General features: G+C 39.7%; 1 protein-coding gene across 6 annotated transcripts in view; it reads right to left on the reverse strand.

Moving 5' to 3' along the window:
* CACNA1C (calcium voltage-gated channel subunit alpha1 C) overlaps positions 1-13,298 on the reverse strand; it is a 498,678-nt gene that overhangs the window by 169,406 nt on the left and 315,974 nt on the right. For 5 of the 6 annotated variants that reach the window (XM_032986290.2, XM_032986289.2, XM_032986291.2 and 2 more), the window contains exon 1: positions 6,041-6,143. The exons of the other annotated variant lie outside the window; for it this stretch is intronic. The gene's annotated coding sequence lies outside the window, so the exon portion shown is untranslated. Of the gene's footprint in view, positions 1-6,040; positions 6,144-13,298 lie in introns of those variants that run through there. 6 annotated transcript variants of the gene reach the window in all.

Below are 13,298 nucleotides of genomic sequence, written 5' to 3' on the forward strand. Positions count from 1 at the left end.
AAAAGCCCAGCATTTTCTTGGAGGGGTAGGGGTGGATGGGAAATAAACACCATGGAAACATGTAGACAGATATATTCTTAGAATCAGATCATTCTCTTGTGTGGAAAGCCTTACTAATTCTAGCCTAAGTGCTGCAAGAATAAAGGGTTAGAAGGAAAAACACAGCTGGCGAAAATTGGGGGTTGCAGCTCTGCGTTTAATGTCTTCCATTTTGTGGCAATATCTCTGTATTCCTCACACCATCTTCCTCATTGGTTGCAACAGGCTGGGGGGATGAGAAAAGCTCACAAGATATGTCAGTGCTGTCAGCAAAGTAAATTTTATCTGTTGTCCAGTTTGTTTCGTTTTGATTTCATGATGGGAATTGTATAGGTGACTGTAAATTCCAGTTTCAAGCTCATTTAGTGACTCTTGGAAGTATGATCTCACAGATTCAGAGATGGAAGGATTTTCCAGAACAGCCTGCTCAACCCACTGCATCTATATATGCTACTCTACACTGTCCTTGGGGATGTGATGCTTCTGAATGTTTCCACTGATTCAATCTCACTACACTGTGGCTCAATTGCACTGTTTTAGACTACTAAAACATTTTATTGCCTACCGGCTGGGCAAACCTAACAAGGATTGTTCAGTTAAATTTGAAGGAGTCAGCTTCTTGTGTGCCAGTTCAGGCACCTCTTCCAGAGACAGGTTAGTGCCCTGGGTCTCATCCAGACCTGGATTTAGTCCATCTATAATAATACCACACTCTTTAGTTTACCGTTAGAGCCTTGAGGTAAACTGTCCCTGGAGGCACTGCATGTTATTTTCAGAGACTCAACCAAGCATTCTGAAGCGTTGTCCAAATGACGTGGGACAAAGCCAATACTCCAAAAATGATAGCAGGCTCAAGGCTGCTCATTATTAATAATCATTAATCAGATCAAGTAGAATTATTTGATCCTATAATTCAAGCTGTAATGGGAAAGCTGTAAGCCAAACATCTCAGGACCAGGTTCTCCACTACCCAGCACTGTGAATAAACCAATACAACAACATATGGGTGTGTTTTGCACTTGTTCTGCATTCTGTTTTCATTTATATATACAATTGTTGAGATGCAGGAAAGTGGAGAAACCAGGCCTGTAAAACTGAGGCTGCAGTGGACAGTTTTGCATGCAGTGATCACAGCGCTCCAGCTGCAAAAAGCACATTTCACATAAAGATGAAAGCCCTTCTAGAGACAGGGCACTGTCTAATTTGTATTTAACTCAGAAGTGAAGCTTCCCCTGAAGGACAGTAACAAACTGATTAAAAATAATTAAACAGAAGCCCCATTAGGGAAGGTTGAGAGAACCGAATCTGCTCAGATTAGAAAAAGATTAAGGGAAGACAACAAATGCCTACAAATACTTAAACAGGATGTTACAAACTGCACAGGGATTAATTTTCATCCTTAGTCAAAAAGACAATAAGAAGTAACGGACTACAGCAGGGACTGATTACAAAATACCAAATGATTCAATTTGTAACATTTGGATTGCATCTGCTGCTGGAAGTTTCCAAGACTGAGGGGTCTTCAGAAATGGGCCTTGGTGTTTGCACAAGGGAATGAGCTGCTAATGCTGGATGATCATAGATTAAGGAGAGTTTTGAGAATAATAAGCACAGTCTTTCTACAATGCATAGGAAAAATGATGATGTGACATATCATAAGGGGTGCTTGTCTATTCAAATGATTCTATGAACTGACTACATATGAGACAATGCCACTTGGCAGTTCTACTGGGACAAAGTAAACCTTGTAAGACTGAGGCAGTACAGGGGATGTGCTCCTGTAAACAATGCTCCCTTCAACAAAGATCAATTCTTCAGTGAAGAGTCAACAAGGTTGTTTTTCACGAATTTTCATCCTGTCCAATATAGTTATTTCACATTAAAAATCTGGCTCCTTGTAAGTTAATTATCTTACCTGCCACTATAGCAGTGTCAAACTGTTTTCCCTAATATTTTTCTTTTTACATTTCAAAAGAAGCCAATCTACTCACAAGTCTTATCTGCTGAGTGAGAGAGGAGATTGGAAAGTGTATTGATCTTATTGATGTCAACTCCTTTTAGGGAATAAAAATTTATTACTTCCCTGTCTCTGATTACCTTCTTGTGAGGATGTAGGTCACAGGCTGGGAATAGTACTCAGTGAGAGAGGTGACAGGCTTCACTACAGAGGTGAAAAGCTGGAGGAGGCATGAGGGGAAGCATGAAGAAGGAAGCAGGAAACCGAAGGTACTAAGAGATACTGAGTGAATTAAGAGTCCAGGGCTTGTAGAAGGTCATACAGCTTTCTAACTTTTAAAACATGCAGGTTTAACCTTGCAAAGTGTGGCACAAGATAGACATAAGTTTCATGAAATTACTAGTATATTTTTCAGGGCAACATGCTGAAATGTGCTAAGCTCTCTCCATTCCCACTGAGTGGAATGCAGAGATCTAGGTACCTTTCAAAAAGTTTTTTGAAACTATTTGAAAGCTTTTTTTTTTTTTTTTCCAGAAAAAGGAAGATTCAATTGAAAAGCACTTATAGAAAAGTTCAAACCAAGGGAATCACTCCACTGTCTAAACTCTTCCAGTAATTCAGCCCAGAGCTTTATCTGTTGTTCTGCTAAGTTTTAGGTCAGGCTCTTATTTTCAGATTTAAGGAGGGAGCAAAGAAAACTCCCTACATCCACATGTATGTCCTTGGAAGACTACCATAACAGACATCAAGGCCCTGATTAGGCATCTGGAAGTCCTCGTGTTGTACACATGACTGCATGTGGAAAATCTCAACAGCATGATCAAGATTTTACAGAATAGAAGGTGAGATCCTCACCTTTTGAAATTAATCAGAATTTTGCCATTATCCCCAGCAGGACCCCAGATTCAGACCTTGGTATCTACTCTGAATTGCAGAGCATCTAAGAACCTAACAGTCTGCTTGAACTTTGAATGATTAGAACTTTTAATATTAACCCATTAGTACAACGTTAAGTTTAAGGAATGACCTCTGAAAATCATCAGCTAAAATTTTCAGCCACAAAATTGTCTGACTTGCAGACAACATTTTCTTATACCATTCTTTAATCTGTACTTTCAGTATAAAATTGACAACCAGTGGTCTATCTCAGGAGGTGGTTGGAGAGAGGGGATCTTTAAATCTGGATTTCTAATTTAATTGACTGTGCAGTTTTATTTCCTAATGAAGCAAATTTTAATTGCCATGACCTCACTGTGGATCCATGAGATCTTTCAAAGTGTTATCTACTTGAGAAGAAAACAGCTTCCTATCTCTGCACTCTTGTGGTGATGCATTCCCCAATGGGCTGTCTACAAGTCCACTCTTCCTTGGCTGAAAAGGCAAAGGCCAGTGAGTAGAGTTATATATGAGTCAGACTTCACTAAAGAAACAGTGGCTCACACCAAGGTTAAAATATGTATTTATATCCTACTCCACTTACTAAAATTTTTCATTTACTCTCAGAAATTGAAATGTTGCATCATTTCTATTCTTCACTATCCAGAAGCACTCTTCCTCTTCATCTGACTAGCTTAAGCTTGAATGCTATTCCCATGAACTATAAAACACAGTAGATATGGTTCAAAACACCCACATATGAAATTATAGTGTGAATGTTTAGAGACTGTTTCTACACATAAATATTAAAGCCACAATGCTTCTCATAAGTGTGCCCTGCAGTTATTGTCCAATCAACATCTGCCCCCAGAGTAGCACAGACCTCTTCTGCAGAAGGAAATACCCATCGCATCTCAGATACCTTCTTTACCATATGGCAAACACTGATCAAAGCTCACTTCTACTCACTTTGTCAATATAACACAAAGAGGCAAAAAGTCATATAGGACAACAGTACTATTAGGATTGTTTACGGAAGCTTAACTGAGTATGTCTGTCTGCTCAGGTGTTCAGGTGTTTACTCAAACTTTGTATGTCATGGCCTGTAAACATAGGTGATATGTTTTTTTCTCTACAAACTAAATTTCCTCCTCCACAATTACTGAAATTTTATCTGCAGTGCTAACTCTTATCTTTTGTAGTCTTATTGGAATAACTGGGAACTGATGATAACAAGTATTTCTTCTGTTTTAAAGTATTCTGTCAAAGCCATTATCTAAAAGGCTAACTATATGGACATCCCTAAAAATAACTACTATCGATCTGTATTAATTTCAGGTCTCAGTTCACCAAAGAGAGTTTTCTCAGTTCTCTAAAGAGAGAACAGCAGCTCGGGAAATCAGTGAAAAAAGCTGGCTGAATACCAAAAAAGCCAACAGCTAAAATCCAGGTTGCTGCAGGGATGTCATAAAAAAATTACACCACCTGCAGCACACATAGAAAATCATTTACCGGTGTATATGCTTTTGTCTCTTGTTATTAGATACCTGATAAATGAGTTCTGAACAATTCACATCCAGTCATGCAAATGACACATGGACACAAAAGTGTCGGATCAGCAGGGTCTTTCATAACATGTGCCTTGGAAGGCCAAGGAAATGATAACCTGTGGACAGGTTTCACAATACTAAATGGTATACACCGACAAATCTATTTTCATGATTATTTCTGGTATCTTTTAGTCTCTCCTATTTCCCCTGAACTACCTATAAATCTTCTCAATCACACAGAGTGGAGCAATGTGAGTTAAATGTGATAAAAAGACATATATGTAGGCATAGTTGAGCCATGAAATAGTTTTGTCCAGTTTCTTTTCTGACTTAACTTCTCTTCTTCTTAATTATTTTAATAATCTACACCCTCTTTGCAAGTAAAGGCGATTTTTGTGCTCTGAGTCCCAGAGTCCCCTTGTGGTTTGATCTCTGCCCTTTATCTCAGGCATTAGAAGGAAGCTAGAGTCACAATTATAATCCAAATTTATAAGGATAAAGAGACAACTGCTAGCTGTTCCACATAAAGACTATCTGTTGCAGATAAGCTAAATCTTCAAAGGGAAATCTTGTAAACTCTAACTCGCTGGTGGGTAGCAGGCAGCTTCAGGCTCATGTTTAAGAGGAAGCTGATGTTGATTAACAGTGCAAGCTGCCTCAGTCCAGATTATCCTTTTGTGTGCTTTGGGTCTTCTTGAGTTAAATTCCATTTTGCACTGTAGCACATCCTACCATCTTTAAGAACAGGTGTCATAATATGCCAGTCTTCAACGTCAGTCGGAGTCCAGGTTAGCCTTATACAGACAGGACTGAGCAGTGTGTGAATTAAATTCCTGGACCATAACATATTGCTGCAAAACATGATGGCAAGAGCTGAATCCAGAAACGTGTTTATATCTGGTTTACAGGTTAAGGCTAAGTCTGATTTTAACTCCTATAGTATAATTGTATTGCCACTGAATTTCCTAAAGCATTAGGAATTAAAAGGTAGAAACTAAAGCTATTGAAACTTCGAGAATTAGCGTAAAGGACAAGATGAGGCTGCATTTAGATTAAAGATAATACCATGTTTCAGCTAAACATGTAGCCATGATTGATACCAACATTAGAGTTATGAGAATTTATTCTAATACTGTTATGATAAAAATCATAATCAGGAGTAGTGTAGTAGTGCTGGCATGAAAAGGGATTTGTGAGAGCTTTCTTATAAAACATATGAGCTGATCAGCATAGTGCCTTTGTAATGTTAATGCCATGGGTAGAGTACACAGTTACCTGTCACAAATACTTCTACATCAGTAATCTGGAGGTGTACGAGACATTTCACTCCTGCAGAGAGGGTTTTACATGACATTCTGCTCAACAAGGCTACATTGCAAATCTTCAAACCAATAATCCACATGCCATCTTTCAACATTAAAATATTAAAATATTAATGAAAAGTCAAGATTTACACAAACCCTCCTATTTTATTCACTAATATTCTGATTAATTAAAGCTCCATACTAGCAACCATACCTTCATTATATAGAACACGCAAGAAGGCTAAAGCCCTGAGATTTCAACATAGCTGTAGCACACGAGCAGGCCTTCCAGCTTATCATTTTCGGATACGTACCCAGTACAGCACATCTGTCCAGCCCTCCATCGTGATGCACTGAAACACCGTCAGCATGGCAAAAGCAAAATTGTCAAAGTTCGTAATGCCGTGCTTAGGTCCCTCCCAGCCTGCCTTGCACTCGGTGCCGTTCTGACACTGCCGCCCATGCGCAGACTGGGGGCACAGGGAGACGGGTCATCTTCTGCAGGTGTATCTTAAAGGAGAGGAGGGAGAAAATGACGTTGAAGAGACCAGTGCTATTTGACATACTGATAAGTGAGCGAAGGAGATCTGATTTTAACAAATACACTTTGCAGTGAATTTGACAGATTTCTTTAGGAATACACAAGAAACTGTACTAGTTTTAATGGGCAGAGGGATGTTTTGTTGTGCTACACTTTCTTTTTGTAAAAATAATGGGTAAGCTGTCAGATTTTACAGTCAAAACCGAAATGCCTTTCAACATGAGAGGGAACATTAGATCAAGTCTATTACATTTCTCTACGCTGTATGTTATGACCAGTGTTTTCAAACCATGGCCACCTGGCATCTGGGTTAGTCTTGGAAGGGAGCTGCAGCACTGACTGGCACTCTGTTGAAGGAGGCTGAACCCCTGCAGCAGACAGGCTTTAATGCTCTGGAAAGAGGTTGATATGGTGCTGGGCCACAGCTAAATTACAGCAGAAAGTCTCTGGAGATCTGCTCTTTTGGAGTGTAGAAGCTGTGTGGCATTTTATCAATAGTCCAGTGGCACTCAGAAGCTGTGTAAGATTACTGCTTGATTATCTGTTCCTTTTTCTGTACAGGTGTTTCCAAAGATCTATGAACCCATACACAAGCCTGCCTACATGCTTTGGTATATGAAAATGCCACAGAAAATACTTCTATAACCACAAAACCGCTGCAATAGGATTTTTTTTTTAAATATATGGATTTCAGAACTTAGTGCTACATTTATAACAGATGCAGGTATGTTTGTGTGGGGAAGCAGGTAATTATGTTTGTTTCTCATCTTATATGGCAAAGAATGTGATTTTCCAAAAGTTACGATCACATTCTGATCATTAAAGCATGCCAGAAACAGCAATATTAGAATTAGATGCTGTAATGTAAATTATTCCAGACGGTATGGAGAAAGACATGCATATACACTTTAAATATGTAAACCAGACTGACAATTCATTATACTTCTAGCATCATATCCAGAATATGAAACCTGCCAACATTATAAAAGCAGAAAACATAGAGCTTCTGAAACCATTTCCTGCTGTACAGCATTTTCTTGGTTATGAGCTGAAGTGGGTCCTAGACACTGGCACCCACCACCACATGGGAAATCATTGCTGTTCAAGTTCAATAAATCAAATGTAAAAGAGCAGATGGTTAGATGAGTGAGTGACAGTACAACTGAATTATTTGAAATTTGAATATTTCTTTCTGTAAATAATTTGAAGGTTCTTTCCTGATAGATTTAGTGCAAAAAGTTTCATCTCATTAATATAATTTTGCTTTCTTACTAGCTGTACTTCTAACAGTAGTCACAGCCTGTGATTAACAAAAAAAGGTAATGGCCTCAATTAGATATTGCTCTACAATGATCCTGGTTTAAAATGAAGATGTATTTGTGTACAAGATTAATATTATAAGAGTTGTTCATTTCCATGATGCGATCTGATTTGTAGTTCAGTCTGTTAGTGGTGAAATCATCACTACTTTAGTGTTGCTTGAGCCTCTGGGATTTCTGTTGAAATTAGGCTGGCTTGTAGTTCTGAAAGTCTGCATTAGAAAGTCCACTACCGTGCTTCAGCAGGAATTGACAGTTTTGCACGTAGCCTTACAGACAGGCCAACAACCAAGTGACAAGATGAGCAAGCGAAACTCTTACATTAAGAGACAGTCTCTACATCAAAGGTGATTCATATCCAAGAAGCACAAAAGAGGAACCACCACTGTGAAACCCCAAGCACAGGTATGCTGCAGGGAGAAACAGCCACCACCCACCCCAGTGCCAGCAAAAATGCTCCATTACATAGGGGGAAAGCCTCCCTCAGAAAATCTTGGTGTTCCCCTTACCTATCAGTCCCCCTTGCCTGACATGGTAGGTCTTATGCATCTTCCCCATGAATAACTCCAGTCCAATGATGGCATAGATAATAATGACAAACAGCACCAGCAGGGCAATATGCAACAAAGGGACCATGGCCTTGATAATTGAATTTAAAACCACCTGGAGACCTGCAGAGAGAACAGAAGGAAGCACTTATCAGCAAGAGAACAAAATTTAGAGAGGCTATAAATTGCACAATAATATGTCATTTTTATTCCATTCCCCCTCACCTGAACTCATCATCTTGATGGTGCGAAGATGTACATTTACAGATCACCTCTCTCCAGAAGATCCCCAACATTTCACAAATTTACCATTGCAGCCTGGATCACAGACTAAAGTAAAACAGGTATTACCTTACCTGTCACCAAAATACTATCACCCTGGGGGAGGGAATACATTAGCTGTTTTGCCTGTTCTTGAAAAGCAGACCTAAGATGTTCCCCAGACAGTACTGAGGTGAGTTAAAGCATGGGAAACAAAGAACAGCCAGAACTGAAGCAGGACAAGGCTGGTGAGACCTGCAAGAAGGCAAATGCTGGGGTACCACAGAGTTGCACCCCAGAGCAAACTGAAGGCATGTCCCTACTCTGAGTCTGGGTTCTTCCAGAGGTCCAGCCAGTCTCAAGCAGAGCCTGAGAGGCTGAAAGACCACCAAACCCATACCGACTGAGAGATTCTGGCCCTCTTAGGATCTTCCTGCAGTCCAGAACCACCTCACCTTGTTTCAGTCTGAACAGAGGGGGAGTCAGAACCAGCAGTGCTGGTTTTGCTCCAAGATTTAGGGATCACTCTATAAAACAGGTTCTCCCAGTACCTAGAAAGGGGTATGAACAAAGTATTATTACATGGCTGTTGTTAAGACATAAGACTGATATAAGTCCTAATCATGAGTGAGCCAAACATTTCCAGAATGGCCCACGGAAGGTGACTTGTAGCCGAGTTTGCTAAAGCCCCAAGCAGTTGTACTCTCAGATGCAGTTAACTCAAGCTGCAGATTCCTGGGCCTTTCTCTGTCTCCTCACCCTCATCTGTAAAACCAGAATAACAAAGCCAGCCTTACAAGCCTTTAGTAAGTATTTGCATTTACAAAGATCTTAAAGTATTATCACTGGTAACAGTGATGGCAACTACTGTCACTGGCAAGTTATTAATGTTGGAAGTATTGAGAGACCTCTAGAGCTCTATAGTCTACAAATAGCCAGATCAGAACAATTACAAGCTCATGATTTTGCAATGACTGAGAGCCAGAAGCCATTAATGTCTGCTGCAAATGCTGTCATCCCCTCAGAGAAGTTGATATTAGCTGTGATTTTTGAAAAAAAAATGATTCATGAGTTGTAAATGTCTGTTATGCATCTGCCATCAGAGTTTGTGATAACTATTAACTTTTAAAATCTATCATCTAAGATCTTAGATTTTAATTTTTATTACTTTTTTTTTTTTTAACTAATTTAGATACTTTTTAATAAGAATGACACATCTCTTGGCAAGCACCTTCACTCATAGGCAATTCACTTGTCAATTTGCAGCTAAGGTTGAGACTTTGTGTTTGCTCCCTAGCCGTGATGGAACGCACCAGAGGCAATCAAAGGTGGCATCAGCTGCCAGGCCAGCAAGAGCATCCACTGCCTGCTAGTAATCCAAAGCCGGCTACTGGCATCCCTCTAGTCAGAACATTTTTTCAGGTGTTTGAGTCAGTTCAGTTATCTGTTAATGGTTCATGCTACTATCCAAAGGGAGTGATATTCAGCCTGAAACATTCTGGCTTTCACAAAGAGATCCTTACATGAAGTACAATACTGACAGGATCAAAACTCATCCTATACAATAGTGGGCTGTTCTGCTTGCTCAGTTGCTTCTAGGTACTTACTCTGGATAAGCAATGTCTCTGGGGAAAAATATTGCTGTGACATGAGGAAGTCAACCTTTTCCCCTATATGTTCACATCATTCAGTCTACTAAGTCTAAGTACATACAGGAAATGAATTGCAGTCCTCATCAACTTCACTTCAATACTTTACAGCAGTTGAGGATGTAACATTCACCAGAAAATTAAAACGATGTCCCACCTTCTCCCACAAAATGTACAAGAATACAAGAATGTTAAAAGACTACAGATGGCTATGAACCTGAAAAAAACCCACAAACTTTGCAGATTAAAATGCCTGTAGCTTCAAATAAATCTACACAAAAGTAAATAAAGGTCTCAATTTTTAGTGATTTTAGGAGTCTTGTGAATCCAAAAGGTAGCCAAGATTACAAGGTTGAGAGTTCTAATACCAGGTCTTATGTAATTTACCCTTAATTATTATTATTAATTAATTTAATATTCATCATAGAATATACCCAGTGGTCTTGAGAGGGTACTGAGAACAGAGACAGGGATGAACAAAAAGCTCTCATTTTAAATGTAGCTTCATTATAAACGATGCCATGAAAGTGCTTCAGTGTACTACAGATGTCCAGAGAAGATAATACCTGCACAAACCAATGCCCTTTGTGTTAAAGCAGTGCTTGTGAAATCAAAGGCTTGCACTATAAACATGAGACGACAAGGTTTAAACAGTCAAGAGGAACATGTACCACCAGAAGGTTTACAGGAGCTTCAGCTAGCTTAATTAGAGAAAGGCTTTGTGAGGATAATAAACCAACTTTGAAGAAGAGATGAGCTACTGAATACTGTTAGCATGAATTGATGTGTGTACTGCGCAATACCCTGTTAGGGCAATCTGTTTTTAAATCCAGACGATTCCATTAATTAGCAAGCTTAGATACATTACCCTTAAAGTATTCATAATTTCTAAAAGTTTAAAACCACTAACTATGCTGCAACTTTAGAAATGTCCTCTCAGAAGACATAATGAATGCCACTTGTAGAAAGGCAGGGGATATATGCACATCACCAGGCTCCCTGCATTGCTGTTAAGCTTATTGCTGCAATATAGCTGCTGCCAGTAAGTTACCTTATTCTCAGTGCAGCAGCCACTTGCAAGATGAATAGCTGTTGCAAGGAATGGTATGAGAAACCAGGTCTGGACAATCAGAAAAGTCAGTGTAGTAGCAAGGGGGGAGGAACAGGGAGAGCAGATAAAGAAGGATTAAAGGACCGGGTGAGAGCCATGGGTAGGTGGAACAAACAGAGACACTTTTTAAAATAAAAACTCCACATACTTCAAAACACATCAAATCTGTGTTCTGAAATCTAAGAGGTGCAGATCAGTATCTGTGGGTGATCGGATGCATTTCTGATCAGGGTAAATCAAGGCAAATCATCCCCTTACATGCAGTCACAAAGCTTTTTCTAACCAATGGTGAGAACTTCTACACGCTTTTATGTGCACTTTCCCTATGAAAAGAAGAAAAGACAGTTAAACTTATTTTTTTTAAAAAAGGCTTCTCTGTCCCAACTCATGCATACTCTTAATCTTTGCACACCGCGACACATAGATATCACTCAACATCAGTGCTCAATACATGGGCAATTCAGTCCCACTTGCCTGATGTTCTCTGTAATACACCATTGCACACCTTTGGCAGTTTCTCCCTTGTGGAGGTAAGGCTTGCGCCCCTAGCAATGAGCTATGCAGCTTATAATCATCATTAAATCAGAATGCCTGGTGACCTGATCAGAATGGAAAGCTGGCCTCTGGATTTCAAGTAGGTGATGCCAATAACCATCTCCCACAGCAGAGTGAAGAGCTGTGTTTTCACACTGCTTTACAGAGGCTGGCAATGTCATTGTTGGCCAACCTCAAATGCAGAGTCCTGAACTTATGTCCTGGCAAGTAAATATAAAAATAAATGGGTTTCAAATATTTGGCATTCTAAATGTATTTATTCATTCGTGGAAGCTCCCTCCATGTGCTAGACACTCTCCAGACATCTGTGAAGGCACAGCATCTGCCTTGAGGAGCTCACTCCAAGCTGGACAAAGAGATAACTGCACAGAGGTTAGGGCAAGTGCTACAAAAGGGATTGTTTGCGCTTTTCAGCTCATGGTTTTCTCCTGTTAATAATTTAAGATCTTAAACAGTTCTTAGTATTTATTTTAAAAGCACTTCAGTTTACCTTTAAAATACCCCTCTTGGCTGCATTCTGTTGGCTGACACTGACTCCATAAATGCTTCAGTAAGCAAATAATGTTAACGCCATTCCCTGGGCTTACAGAATTTAGCATTTATTTGCACTGATAAAATGTTTTAAATATTTATTACATGGGAACAACATTGCTTTCTATACCAGGTCAAGCCCTTTTCAGCCTCTAAAGGACTGCACCGACCCAAAGGTTTAGGGCACAACTGGGAATAGAGGGAAGAAAGAAGGAAAAGAGCTTATACCAAGCAACATTGATTTTTCTCAGAGCTATGGAAAATACACTGTTAGGGATGCTTCAGGTGTTTTAGAGCTATTATATGATGCTGCATTTTTCTCTCAGGAAGACAATCACGAGAGGGGCTGGTTGCTGTCTCATCAATTCAGGCAGTTATTGAAGAACGAGCTTATCTCTAGGCATGTAAGTGTTTGCACCTAAAGCAATGGGATTACCTACATACCCCATTGTGTACTTACAAGCTTTTTTGGATTTCAATCAATGCTCAGCAAGATGGCACAAAAAAAAAAAAGTGCGCCAGACCCAGCTGCTAAAATGCACTTGGCATTGTTGCGCTGTGGAACATGTCCAAAGAAACTAATGGTAGGTTGGTCTCAGGAAAAAAACATTTGGGCCTTTCCAAGCAGAGCTCTATCTCATATTTTCATGTGTCTTCAATTTTGGATCAAACTTGGTTTGTTGGACAGGGTGGTTTCCTGTTCTCATCATATTAGTAGTCCAGATCTTCAGAGAAAGTGCATTCCGCGTCTACTCCCTCATTAGCTTTGCAGGGCTATATTTTGCCTACACCATGGTGTTACCCAAACTAGGAGTATGAGCATGCACAGTTTCATATAAATGATGTTCTGGGAACGAACAGGAATAAAAGGGAAAGGAGAGGACTTTCAGCTTCATCCATCCCTCCTCTGCCTCCTGATACACACACAAACACACAGAGATTTTCATACTTAAGCCAGTGCCAAGGCTGTGGGAGGTAATTATTTTTCTGCTAATATAGTTCAGAAGAAAAATACTACTTTCTTCAAGCAAGGAGGAAGCAGGGGAGGATTTGTGAC

Source organism: Tyto alba, unplaced genomic scaffold, assembly GCF_018691265.1.
Source record: "Tyto alba isolate M040663 unplaced genomic scaffold, T.alba_DEE_v4.0 Super-Scaffold_21, whole genome shotgun sequence".
Taxonomy (NCBI): domain Eukaryota; kingdom Metazoa; phylum Chordata; class Aves; order Strigiformes; family Tytonidae; genus Tyto; species Tyto alba.